Source organism: Podarcis bocagei (assembly GCF_964188305.1).
Source record: "Podarcis bocagei genome assembly, chromosome: 9".
NCBI lineage: Eukaryota > Metazoa > Chordata > Lepidosauria > Squamata > Lacertidae > Podarcis > Podarcis bocagei.
The window spans coordinates 43836435-43850454 of record NC_138134.1 but is presented as its reverse complement, the minus strand read 5'-3'; the positions used below and the strand labels follow the sequence as shown (position 1 = coordinate 43850454).

The 14020-nt window shown below is 44.7% G+C and overlaps 1 protein-coding gene and 1 long non-coding RNA gene across 4 annotated transcripts in view; one reads left to right on the top strand and one right to left on the bottom strand.

Annotated features, from left to right (window-relative positions):
• Positions 1-13186, bottom strand: part of LOC308594924 — a 54335-nt gene extending 41149 nt beyond the window's left edge. Inside the window, exons 1-2 of the long non-coding RNA XR_014011673.1 lie at positions 12014-13186; positions 6061-6206 (exon numbers count right to left, since the gene is read on the bottom strand). This is a non-coding gene — a long non-coding RNA (uncharacterized lncRNA). The remainder of the gene's footprint in view (positions 1-6060; positions 6207-12013) is intronic.
• IL15 (interleukin 15) overlaps positions 1-14020 on the top strand; it is an 88755-nt gene that overhangs the window by 56580 nt on the left and 18155 nt on the right. For 2 of the 3 annotated variants that reach the window (XM_081208486.1, XM_081208487.1), the window contains exon 2: positions 5593-5718. The gene's annotated coding sequence lies outside the window, so the exon portion shown is untranslated. Of the gene's footprint in view, positions 1-708; positions 1810-5592; positions 5719-14020 lie in introns of those variants that run through there. The other variant, XM_081208485.1, reaches the window with a different exon arrangement.

Here is a 14020-nt window from a genome sequence, read left to right as displayed (position 1 = left end):
CCCACACTGCCATTTGTCCTATAATTTCAAGTGAGTCAAGTCACAGAGCCAAGAGGTGTTTTTTCCTGTCCTGCCACTTTCCCCAGGAAAACCCACTGTATTGGAACTAATGGCATGCCATTGAAAACTTGATTGACTTTGTTCTGATTCAGTGATAAACAGCAGATTTCCCCAGAGAAAACCCTGGGACAAAAGCAAAGCAAAGCAAAGCAAAACATTATCGGACCTATGACTTGAAATTCACTTAAAATCATGGGACAAGCGAAAGTGTGGTTGGTCTGTGTGTTGGTCTTGTTTCAGGAACTCTCTCTTGCTGCATTGACTCAGAGTCTTATGGCACCTAGTGTATACACACTGTATACTTTTAAAGCACAAAGAATTATGGGCACAGTACTTTACCCCTCACAGAGTTGCGGACCCCAGCAACCTAAAGTGCCCATAATCCTGTGAGGGAAAGAAAGTGCTTCAGATGTCTGTTTAAGTATAGTGTGCACCAAGGGATTGACTGTCGTCTTCTTCTTTGGTGATCACTCGTAGCCAAGTAAGATTGTCTTCCATAAACACGGTTTTAACAATGAGTCCGTAAGTGACTGTGGAGGCCAATTCTGGATCCACACGTCCTTCTACAGTGGGGACATTGGTTTCTGGGCGGGAGCTGATCACGGTGTGGATTTGTAAGCATGCCTCCCTCCTAGCACGTTTCTCCCCTTCGTCCTGAGTTCAAGTGTCTTTAAAGCCCATGACACCTTTGGTAAAGGCTGTTCTCCAACTGCAGCGCTTGCAGGCCAGTGTTTCCCAGTAGTCAGTGTTTATACTACATTTTTAAAGATTTGCCTTCAGACAGTCTTTAAACATCTTTTGTTGGCCACCAGCATTACGGGTTGACTGTGGCATAACCTTAAAAGTACTTTCCCCAGCTGCCGGTTTGTTCATTGCAGGGGTTTCTCCTGCTGCATTTGCTAACAAGACAACAATATCCTGTCTGCCTGAAGCACTGGTAGCGCACCTGGTGCCCTCCAGATGTTGAAGGCTTACAATTCCCATAATCCCCGGCGGTTGGTTATGCTCTCTGGGGCTGATGGGAGGCCAACACATCTCACGGGCACCACGTTTACTACACTTGCCTTGAAGACTGTGGCAGCATCACTTTTTAAAGTGCTATAGGTGCGTCTATGAGCGAAGCAGGAGGCAAACCACGGCGGGTTAGCTGTGTCACAAGAACCCTCTTTTTCCTGTAGGGACACGAGGGCGGGAAAGAAAAAGAAAAAGTCTTGTGGGCACTTTAGACTTATTGTGGCGTCAAGAGTAGCTCCGCCCCGCGCCCTTTCGGAACCGTCTTCTCTCACGCAACGTGGGTTGTGTCGTCGTGTCACCAGAAAAGCGATTAGCCCGCTCGTTTCTGCACAGCGCCAGAGCGCCCGTCTATACGTGTGTTTATTTGTGTGTGAGAGACGGCAGGAGAGAGCCGCTTCTCCTCAGCCTTGCTCGGGGACCCCGCCAAATATTGCGCGCTCGGGGACTCCCGCGTGACGCGAGGGCTTCTCCGCCCCTGCCTCTCCACAGAACGGCCCCCTTGGCTCTCCAGAGGCATTAACTTTTCCCCTCCCCTTGCGGGGACTCGCTTGGCGTGTGGACAGGGAGCCGCTGAGATCCGCTGCGAAGGGAAGGAGAGACTGCCGCCCGGCCCTTGCCCTGCCCTCCCTTTCCTTCCCCTTTATATGCAGCGCTGGACGGCCCGCGCGCCTCGGGGACACGCGCTTCGTGGGACTTCCAGAGGCCGGGACCCTTGGGCGCGCCAGCTGTTCTCAGGTACCCGCTTCGCTCCCCCTCCTCCCCTGCCTCCTGCCATTTGCCCCGCCGGAGTTTCCTCGGCTTTCCAGACCCAGATCCTCCGCAGGGCGAGGAGGAAAGGGACCGAGCCGCGGCGCTCTGACGGGTCACTTGCCGCGAATGCCCCGCTTGACCCCGGTGGCGTGCCTTTATTTTGACGCGAGCGAAAGTTAAAAACGGGCGGTGGAGAGAAGGGCTCCTGTCACCTGAGGCGAAAATTAACACACATGAACCCGGGAAAGTCTCGGCTCAGCAGCCCAGGCGCCTTTTTCATATTCTCGCGCTTGGAGGGACGACGTCTTCTTCGGACCTCCCTGCTGGTCTCACTCGCCCCTGACGCGCAGCCAAAGATGGTTCTGCCTTTCGTCTCTTGCATTTATTAACTCCGCAATAGGCTTCTGAAGCTGGGTTTGCTTAAGTTAGACTCCCCATAACTTTCCCCCTTTCCTGTAAGGCTATTTAACCCCACGAATATTCTGCCTTTCATATTTACAAGCGAAAGTTACAAATAACTATGGGTGTGTGCCAGCCAGCCAGCCATGCATGCCCTCTTCCAGCACACTCCCTTCTGCCCCATTCTTCCCGGACCATGTTCCATTCTTTCTCCCGCCCGTTTTTCTCTGTACTTTAAAACAGTCAGTCAGCACTGAAGGTAATATAATGGTGGGGGGGGGGGGCGGCGGCAGTGCCTAATGGTAATGCCGGCTAAGTTTAGCATGAAACAGCTGGAACTGGTGGTGAGGAAAGGCAGTCAAAGGCAAAAGGTAAATAGCAGCCTGTCTTCCCATCCCATTGGCCAGTGACTTCTCCGCCTCTAGTAGTCAGAGGTGTACCTAGGGTCCCTTGCACTCTTGGCAAAGAGCTGCATTGTTCGCCCCCCCCCCATCACTTTATTGCAATAGCCACATTAGAAATTACATTTTACATGACCCAAATACTCAAAAGCGTCTGGAGTGAGGGCAAGGTGAGAAGGAAGAGCAGAAAAATTCACACGCCTTTGTGCAGTTTGATGTCGCCGCAGCAGAGGCAGCATGTCATCATACACATAAATATCATACATTCCATAGTCTGATAGTTGATTTTTGGTGGTGGTGGGGAAGCAGTTTCGCCAACTCCTCGGTACACCTCTGCTAGAAGTGCATCCTTTTCTGAGCTTTGCCGCTTTGCAGGGGCAAGGGGAGTGGGTGGGTAGTGTATAAGCAGGAGAAGGCGGTGGCTCTTTTGTCCACCCTACCTGGGCCTGTGTGCTAGCTGTTAAGCACAAGTGGCCCTCTCTTGTCTGTTTGCTCTTTGTGGGCAGAGTGCTGGCCACAGAAGGAGCAGCCACCTCTCCTTCTCACTCAATCACTTGCACTCTGGATATACTGGGGTTGTGACAGGGCCCAATGAATTTATGTAACGTAAAACATTTGAAAATCCATTTTTTCTTGCATAGTCTTAGTTTGGGTGTGGCCATAGGGGTATGGCTAAGGGGACTGTTGTGCTGAACTCAAGCACTTCTAAATTTACTACTACATCATTGTGTGTTTTCATTGCTGGTATTTTGTAATCCACCTTGAAATGGTATATAAATGCAGTAGACAATTTCACATGCAACAAGGCCTACTTATCTGTAATATCAGCAGGTGCCTGTTTCCATCAGCATATTCTTGATAGCAGCCATGGGGGGGGGGGACGACTGCTGCTCCCGTTATAGAAGTTATGATCATGATCAACTGATTTACATATGAGGTGGTTAGATGTTATTGAACTACAACCCCTACCAGCCCTCAGCCAGCATGGCCAATGGTCAGCAGTGATGGGAGTTGTATTTCTAGCACCTTTGGAGGACCAGTTTACCCCTCCCAACATACATACATTAACTTTTTTTATGTCATGATATGTTTCTCTATGTAAGTGTTGATATATGTATGGCTCAGAAAGGCTTGGTGTGTACCCAGAACAAAGTGTTGTAGGAACAAACTCCTAGAGTACACCATGAAGGTGTAACCCCACCCATCTTAACAGATGGTAAAGCATTACTTTTGTTTACCTCTTCCTGTCTTTGTGTAACCACAGCAATCTATTTTGACCATTAGCCAATGTAAATTTTTAGCAGCCACATGAGGGAAATCAACATGGATGCTTCCAGATAAGCTTGTTTGGTGGAGGCTGGTCCATTAGGACAGGTGGGACATTGCCCACTTTAATAATTAGGTTTGTACAATTACTGGTGCTCATGTTAAGGGCCGGCTCACATGTGAGGCAGGCTGAAGCAACTGCTTCAGGTGACAGAATCTCACGGGATGACACTCCTATGGGCTGCCGCCAGGGTTGCGTGGTGGCAGTTTCTGGTGAGAACTTGCAGAATCTCATGAGAGTTCTATAAGATATTATCAGAAGCTGCTGCTACAGCCTGTAAGTGAGGCTTCAGTGGAGTGGGGACAACTTCTCATTTCATTTCAGACAGTGAAATGGGATGGGCTACCCCTGCTCATTTTATTTATTTAAAAACAAATTTCCAAGTTTCCCAAATTAATGCTTTCTTTCCTTTTAACTCTTACCTTGAGTTCTTCACATGATTTAGGGTTGGCATTAGGGGAGAGCAGCACTCTTTTGTGTTTAATAGCTGTGGGGCAGGCATAAATAATTATGCAAAAAGAAGTGCATTTGGATGAACTTGAACTGAACATACGTCCATTATTTTTAATAGGTTTACCCTGTGTAAAGTTTAGTTGAATCTCACCCTAGACTGAGAGTAAAGACGATAATACCCTTTTATGCATGTAGTTGTGGTATGAACACCTCTTTATTGAGAAACAGATTGGTTCTAGTCAATTCCCCTTTAATGTCTTACAACTGTACTTGTAATACAACCAGTAGTTTATTTTCATCTGCATATGTGGCTATACGTACAGAATTAGAGCAGAATAGTATAAACCACTTCTACCATTCCTCAGGGATTTCTTTCACTACAGCTCGTTAACGTTCACTTTTTACCAGTGGGGTAAGCAGCCATTCATTGCTAGTAATTTTCCAGCTTTGGCACTGTAGATAATTGTTAAACTATTAAATTGTAGATTGTGATTTATAATGACCATAATGGCAACAATCTCTAAGCATTCACTCTGTTCTGTCACTGGAAACGTACCCTAATCTCTTGCAGCATAAAATACAGTACAATGACTTGTAATGATACACATATCTTATTACCTGCTGGTAATAAGCTATCAACAAGGATGACAGTTTAATTATATAGTACATCTCCTGCTGGCAAATGACTAGCTCCCAAATATTTCTGCTGCTCTTCACCATTTTTTTTAAAGAAAACGTGACTCAAAACTCTGGGTGCCTTAAATTGAATTTTTACTTAATATGTTGATGATGGGTAACACTAGTTTCAAACCACTTCACTGGTGTTTTTATTTATTCAAAATATTTATATACTGCATTTTATTAAAACATCTCAAGGCAGTTTACACACACACACAACACACAGTCTAGCAATGTTAATAGCCAGTACAGAATTTAATTTAAAATGTTATGACAACTGGTTAGCATGGTCTTAGTTGTATAAGCACCAGTAGGTGGTGTTGTGTTAGGGAGGTTAGAGGTGAAAGTTAGAATTCTTTTACCTCTCCCAACATAGTTTCTCGGCTGTTATTCCTATGTGGTGTCTGACAGTCTCACAAAACAGAAAGTAGGGCACAGGTTTCCATTCAAGGTATTCTAGGAATTCCCAGTTCCTGCAGTCAGTATTTATTATTGTTGTTACATTAACAGACAGAGGAGAGCCCTGGAATTGAGAGAGCCTGCAGGAAGAAGGCACAACTTCTGCAGAAAAGAAGAGTTGTGTGAAAAAAGACGGGAGAGGCCTGGAACTGAGAGAGCCTATAAGAATCTGCAAGGGTGAGTCTAGTCTGTCCCTATCCTCTTTGATTGTAGACATTGCCACCCTATCCCCAATCTGCTTCCAAGTTCTGCCCACAGCAGAATTTGATTTCCACCACCCTGAAACCTAGCCACTTAGGATAAGCAGATCTCAAAGGTATCCCCAGCCATCTGGCCTTGACCAGCAGGTACAGGAAAACTAAGTATAGATGGGTGGGGTATCAATAATAATAAATTATTATTATTTATTATTATTATTATTACCATGGCCTCATCAGTAGAGAATCCTCTCAAGGAAACTCACTGAAGTTGAGAGGAAATAGTTTTAAACAGTTAAAGAAGAGTTAGATGACCACTTACCACTTTACTGCAATTCAGGTGACTCACTGTTTGCATGGGGGTTGTGTTCCTGCCCACTCCTCCCGCATGTCCACAAAGTATGGCTTTCGGGCCACTTCTAGGTCCATGACAATGAACACGTCTGTCATTGTCTGTAAAATCTGTTCCTGCAAGCAAGCAAGCAAGCAAGCAAGCAAGCAAGCAAGCAAGCAAGCAAGCAAGCGGAGAGTCAGTTTCTCACTTCATCACTTCCCTTGTATGCCTACATCCAGCACTGTGGATACGGGGAGATGAGTAAGGCACTAATTCAAGACAGATTCAACATTTAGCATAATAAATCCGTATGGCCATATGATGGCAACATGCTGTTTTCTACTTTTCTGCTCATGGTGGAGGTGATGGAATGTCTGGGAGAGGTTTTGGGGGGGGCATTCTAGCTTCGTAACTGCTTTTTAACTTGGTCAGTACAATTTTTAGGGAAGTAAAAAGGACAAAGTCACAAGATATGGGAGTTGGGTGCTAGCAGCCTCTTGGTAGCTTTTTCTGACCATTGCAGTGTAGTGTTTATGGGTGATTAGTAAGGAGCATTAAGAAGTAACAGTAAGGTTGAAAGTTTACGCTCTGCCCCATTTGAGCTGGGTTAAAATGTTTCTGGGGAGACAAAAATTATGCTTTGCTTGCTTCTAGCTAATATCTGAGGCCAAAGTTAAAGTCTGACGTATGTAGAGAAATGAAATATCTTGCTAATGCCTGGTGTATGAGACAAAATGAAATGTCTTTTGTTTTCTTCTTCTCATGTTCCTATCACAGTCAAGGTATTAATAACCACCTGTTTTCTTGTAAGTAGAAAATATAAATATAAACAAAATATGACAACCATAGAATATTAACTGGCAGATGTTTTAAAGAAGAATTACCTTTATTTTATTGATAAGCTTAGATTTAATTTGCTTTCTTTTAAATTGGGGACTACTACTAGTGATTAATGATCCTTAAGCGAAAAGAACCAGAAAGATAAATCAGTTCCTTGTGTGGGAGCTTTAATCTATTGGACATTGGCAGAGTAAGAAATGTTCCGTTGCTGGCAAAGCAAAATGCCCTATTATGATTTATGCACCTGTTATGGCTTGTGACTTTTTTTGCCTTGGGAACCTTGTGAGTTTGGTAACAGCTCTATTTGAAATTGTACACTGAGCAAAATCAGAGAATTGGGATAACTTAATTTTCTTTAGAAACTTTTTTTTAAAATAAAAAAGTAAAAGCACCTTGCTGTATTTAAAATAATAAATTAACATGATAAGCAAATTTGCTGAGGAAGAATCGAGCACACATCAAGCATACACATGCATTAGAATGTGTGGTTAAAATGTCCAAAGCCCTTAAGATTTAATTGGGTCCTGGGACAGTTCTACTCATGTATCCTGTTTCAAAATGTATTTATTTGAAAGTAAGTCTAATTACTGGTAATTTAGTAGAGCTTGCTTCTCAGTAAGCATCCTGAAGACTTTTATCTATATATGAGATCCTTAAGAATTTGAAAAATGAGATAATGTCTTTGGTAGGCATTTTACGTAGTTTGTGTAGAACAAAATGCAAGTGTAAATAGAGCAATATGAAACGAGCAAACAAAAACACTGGTTCTTCTTCAATAATAAAGAACAGTAAACATTAAAAAGCTTGAACAGAGAATACCCTGCAATTGCAGAGATCTTCAGATTTGCTGCAATGTGACCTGTCACTTTGCTTATGGCACACTGTGAACTTATTTCATTGTAGAATCTTCAATGGTGCCACATAATTTTTGGTATGAGCACTGGGATCCGATTTATAGCCTGGCAAGAGAACAATAACAACAGCAAAATTCTAGATGTCTAGAAAACTTCAAATTCATTGATTTCCTAGTTAAAATGATTTGAGATGCTACCTGTGATTTTAAATGACTGTTCAGATTTCCCCTCCATTTCTGTTTCCTTTCCTGTTGTGTCAGATGTCTTCTTATATTTTTTGCAGCTTTTAACATTCTTTTTAGAAGGCAAATAGACACTGTCCGTATTTATTTCTGTTCCATGCTTGCTTACTTTTAAGGCACTTTATAAACAAAAATGCAACCTCTTTTTTAGTTAAAAATGTCCCCAGATCAGACTTCCTGTTTCCTGCTGAGGGAAATGGCTGCCACCCATGAAACTGGACCCCCAGTAGTGCCAGAAATCCAGGGCTAATATGAGTGTAATTAGCTCTGTCAACCCCCCCGAGGGTAGGGGAGCTTAGCCACCCGCAGATCGTCCATTATCAGCCTCTCGTAACAAGATGGAGGGGCTAGGATGCTGGGCGTTGCATGGCACAAACTGGGAACTCTCTGGGGTCAATCTCTCGAGCGGGGAATACCTGATTCTAAAAATCAAAAAGATTTGGACAAAAATCTTTCTGGACAGAAAGAAATAAAAGGAAAATCTGCTAAACTACACAGTCACTGGAGGTCAAGCTTTGGACTTCAAAAAGACTCCCATCTTGGTGTTTTGATTAATAAGGTGAGCGGCTACTGTATTTTTGTAATTGTTATATTGTAGCCTTATGAGGCTTTGCCCTCGGGTGGGAAAAATATTGCGCCTGGGAAAGGGAAGTGGGAGTCAACAGACACTCCAGGAATAGTTTCGGAGAAAAGGCTTTTATTTCTACCATCCATGAACTGGTAGAAGGAGCAAGTGTGATAAGTCACAAAAAGCATGCACGAGTTCACAATCATGTGCACAAGCATATATACCCCTTTCCAGTTCCCTCCCCCTTTCTCCTCCCTCAGGAGTTCCTCTGAGCATGAACAGAAAGCTGTCTTGGGACTATTGTGGACTCTTGGCACCCTTCCCAGGAAAGGGGGGGTGAGAAGCCAAGGGGTTTTCAGCATGTTCAGATATGTTTCAATCTCTTGTTCTGGGATGGTTCCCGGACAGAAAGTAAATTGCAATGTGGTTCTTTAGCAAGGCCAGAAGACATGAGAAAGGCCTGAGAAACAATGGACTGTTCTCTACCTTTGTTACAGCAGAGCGGAATGTTTCTGATGCTTAGCTGCTGAGAAAATGATTTTGAAAAGTTTTGAGAAGCTTTGAGCCTGCTTTGGTGGGGGGGGGGTGACTTCAGGCCTAGGTGAGGTCACCTGTCCTCACCTTCCTTCATTCCCCCCTCTTAATCTTTGGACAGCCTTCTTCAAGGCTCGTCCCAAAATGGGCCACTATCCTTTCCACTGAGGCCACTGATGCTGTCCACAAATGTGGGAGCTGGGAGCTGCCTCCTGCAACTGTTGCTAGGTCAGCTGAACATCTTCTTTGATGGGGTGCAGACACACGTCTGTGAGCAGAGACACTACCTTCCCCTTCTGAAACCCACATTGCAGCCAGAAAAAGTTCCTGGCGTGGACTCAGGTGTAACGGTTTGGGCTGGGAAGGTACAATTGCAGATTGTCACTGGCGCTCTTTGAATTATTGACATAAAGCCAGCCAGTAATTCGGTGATGGAATGATCGAGGCTGTAACTGATGATTCATTCCAAGGCACAGGCAGGAAGGGCATTGGGTACCCACAGCCTTACCCATACCATTTGTGCACAGGGTCATTACCAAGTCGGTGCTGTGGTTCAAAGGGGGGGGGGGGTTCAGTTAAGTTCTGGAGGCTCTGGGTGGAGCTCTACCAGGTGGCAAGATAATGAAAGGAGGCTGGCTCATCATTTCCCTGATTGAACAACCCACACAAATACGCTTCTTTGCAGGGGTGGTGTAAGGCTATCCAGGGGCCCTGCAACCTTCTATAAAGTTCAGTTATGCAAAAGGAAAGGAAAGAAAATGAGAAAATGTCCTCTTTCAATCCATGCTGGATTCTTGAGCCGTGCAAAATGCCAGCGTCCAGGAGTGACGTTTAGCAGGGCTGTAGTCTGGTGGGCATCGGGTCGTCTGGTGGACGTTGGGCATCTTGGGTCCCTTCCATCAAGGCTTGAGCGATGTCTGGGCGTCTGGGTCCTCTTCACCTGGTTCATAGGGATGCAGAGGTATCCTGGCAAAAGTCCACCTGTTAAGAGAAGAGATAACAAAGACGGCAGTAATTGCACAGAACAAATTGATAGATAACATTTGCACATAAGGTATATTAACTCAAAGGGGATGCTTGGCAGGAAACTTCGCAAGGCGTTAACAGTTCTGTTCCTTGGGTTAAGTTTGCCAGCCGAGATTTTTAAAAGTCTTCCTGTGCTCTATTTTTTTTCAGAGCTTTTGCGGCCTGCAAAGCCATGTTGCAAATTGCAGTTCATGTGCCAAGTTTTTGTCAGTGTTAAGTAGGAGGGGCACAGTGTTCCCGTGCACTGGCAAACTTCCAGAGTTTCAAAGTTTCAAAATTCCTATAGGAGCAGTGTTTTTGATCTGACCTGGCACAAGGAAAAAAAGCTGATGTCCTGTTACTTACATGAATGAATGTTAGAAACAGTTAGTTCACTCGCTTCTAGCTGCAACAGTCTTTCAGCAAGAACAGAGATGAGAAGAAATCATTTTTGAGAAATCTTATTGTTCCCAGCCTGTGAGGGTGGGGTGTGTCGGGCGTGGGGCCTGTGGGCATTCCATTTTCCAGTGACCCTCTTGCCTGCAGATGGCGCAGTGGTTTCATTCCTAGGCGTCTTCTGCCCCTCCCCTTGGACACCCTCCTGGATTGCATTTTTGGCTGCTGGCTGCTTGAAGACAAACCCCTAATTATTTTGGCCAGGTCCTCTTCGAAAGAAGGATTCTGATTAAGGGTGCTTGGAGGTCTGTGGTCCTGGGCATTGGATGACTCCAAGGGGTCGTAGAATCGGTGGGGTGGGGCCATCAAAGTGGAGTTTTAGCTGCCTCAATTGCAACATCAGTATTGTCCGCTGCCCTGAGGGCATGTATCTTGCGGATTTCCTCAATGGTCAGTATTGTAATCCCAGGGTTTTCAATCCCTTGGGTTTAATTGTCTCTTTTATAACAGTTCTGTCCCATGTGGCTCTCAAAGCCTTCTGCTCTGTTTCTTTCTGTCTGCCAATTCACATCCTTGCATTGTGCTGCTTCTAGAACCAAGAAGCCACATCCAGCTCACTCTTTTGGATTGCTTACTGGCTCTATCTCACGCAGCTCTTTAAAATCTTCTGCTCTTTTCTTTCTGCCAATTCACATACTGAAATACTCTTTTGGGACTGTCTGCTTGCCCATTTCACCTTATTCCTTCTGAATTTCACCATTCTCAACTTCCTCTTGTCTTTCTTCCTCAGTCTCTTTGCTTTGGGGGTTGGGTAGGGGGAACCTCATTTAGCCCTGGTGCAGTTGCTGCATAGGGTGGAGGGGGCTAATTATTCCTTCCTCCTCTTCTTCTGGGACTGTTCTTCTGGGACTGGCAAAACTGCTGGCTTTTTTTCTAACTTATACTTGCTGCCATACTGAACACAGTTTGGCACGGCACGGGTGATCACAGTTCTGCTTTTCCTAAGCCATGGGGGACGGTCAGGAACTTCACATAAGTGTTGGAGTCTATTTTTTCATCAGGTTTTTTTAAAAATCCCCAATCTTCTCCCTTTGTGGCATCTTTCCAATTTTTTTTCCCAGGAAACAATTGCAGGGGAGTCGTGGGAGTTGTTTTACTGCTTTTTCTCCATGACCCTGGAACACTTGGGATACTGGGACACTGGGACACTCCCTCCTAACGTAATTTTTCTCAGTCACAGACCACACGTTGCTTCCAACGTCTCATGCACTCAAAACATTCACTGGAGTGTCCCCACACGCACATTCAAAAACCCATGCACCTCCCTCAATCCCCTTTTTACCAAAACCAACCACAACCGGCAGCGCTTAGACTTCGACCGGGGCCCAATAGCACCTTTTACTGCTTTTTCTGGGCGAAACCAAAACCAGTGGCACTTCTTCTACCCTGCTGGCGGAGCTGATCAAACTCTCTTTGCTCCCACCTAACCCTGTGGAGCCTACCTTGTTCCTTGAGGTACCTTCTTTCGGCCGTTGCTTTTTCTCTGGTCCTTGCAGTGTGTCCACTCAGGAATGGGTGGCAATTCCTCCCATGAACTTGGCAGGATGTGCACTGGAACTGCTGACACGAACCGAGCTGTTCACCGCAGGGACGCCTTGAACCCACATCCCTTATCCTCAGGGAATGTTGTTTTTTTCCCGGCCAACGCACCAAGAAATGTAGCCTTATGAGGCTTCGCCCTTGGGTGGGAAAAATATTGCGCCTGGGAAAGGGAAGTGGGAGTCAACAGACACTCAAGAAATAGTTTCGGAGAAAAGGCTTTTATTTCTACCATCCATGAACTGGTAGAAGGAGCAAGTGTGATAAGTCACAAAAAGCATGCACGAGTTCACAATCATGTGCACAAGCATATATACCCCTTTCCAGTTCCCTCCCCCTTTCTCCTCCCTCAGGAGTTCCTCTGAGCATGAACAGAAAGCTGTCTTGGGACTATTGTGGACTCTTGGCACCCTTCCCAGGAAAGGGGGGGTGAGAAGCCAAGGGGTTTTCAGCATGTTCAGATATGTTTCAATCTCTTGTTCTGGGATGGTTCCCGGACAGAAAGTAAATTGCAATGTGGTTCTTTAGCAAGGCCAGAAGACATGAGAAAGGCCTGAGAAACAATGGACTGTTCTCTACCTTTGTTGCAGCAGAGCGGAATGTTTCTGATGCTTAGCTGCTGAGAAAATGATTTTGAAAAGTTTTGAGAAGCTTTGAGCCTGCTTTGGTGGGGGGGTGACTTCGGGCCTAGGTGAGGTCACCTGTCCTCACCTTCCTTCAATACCAGCTATTTCATGATTTGGTGAACCTCACCAAGAAAGAATTAATTACCTAAAGGAAACCTAGGAGGGGCAAAATTAATTGGATGTATGGCACCACGGTTCTCGGCGGAGAGCACTAATTAAAATTGGCAGAATAAGATCAGATATGAAAATGGCTTGGGCTGAGCAGGAAAGATGGCGCTGGTAGCAGCTGTGACGCAGCAAGAAAAAGGAAAACAAGGAACCTCCTTTATCTGAGGGAGGCTGAAGATACTTTATAATTTGAACTACAAAAGGGATGTACTTTACAAAAAATGCATGTGCTCACACGGAATATTTTTATATATGTTTGAAAAGAGAGTGACGGTGAATTCTGGATGCGAGCGTGGTTATTTTTTGGAGAAACTGGGAACAATCTTTATATAATTTATTGACTGTCAAGTACACCCCATGGTATAGAACTTGAAACATCAGCTTGTTATGAGAGATCAAAGTCAACATGGCATCATTAATTTCAACCTTGTATGGAAGCCCAGAGCAAGAAATGGTAGAGAAAGGCGGGGCTACTGAAAGAGGGCTGTGTTTCCTAATAATAAAACTGAGAACAATATGGAATAAAAATTTGCCTCCTACGTGATTATAGAAATATGGAATCGTCAAACAAAACAAGATGGAGAGTCGTATACCAGAGACTGATTGACTGAGAGATGCGGGAAGAAAGCTGAAAAGAAATGAAGGACAGTAGCTCTTGGAATTCAGAACACGGGAAGTCACCCTTTGAAATTATTTAATTCAGACTTTATAATTGGCTGTATTGGTGTTTTTCTATGTGGCAAGATTTGGTTTGATTTGTTATGAATAAAAATTATTTACAAAAAAAGTCATATGCTTTAATTAGTGAATTAAGAAAGCTTTCCGCTCAATATCATGAATAAGTCGAACCTTTTCACAATATGAAATGAATATGAGATACTTCCCCCCTCAGCAATACTTATAATATAGGAAGTGAACCTCTATGGACCACTGCAATACCTCCCCACTAGTCCTTGACTGATGTTGCACCGAGTGGACAGAGCTGAGTCAAATCTGGCCATGTCAGGTTGGCCCATTTGTTCATGATCAAATAATGAATCACCCTGGTTCTATCAAGAACCAACATGGAATTCAGCAGCAGAACCAGCAGATTGTTGGGGGCAGTGGTAGAGCATT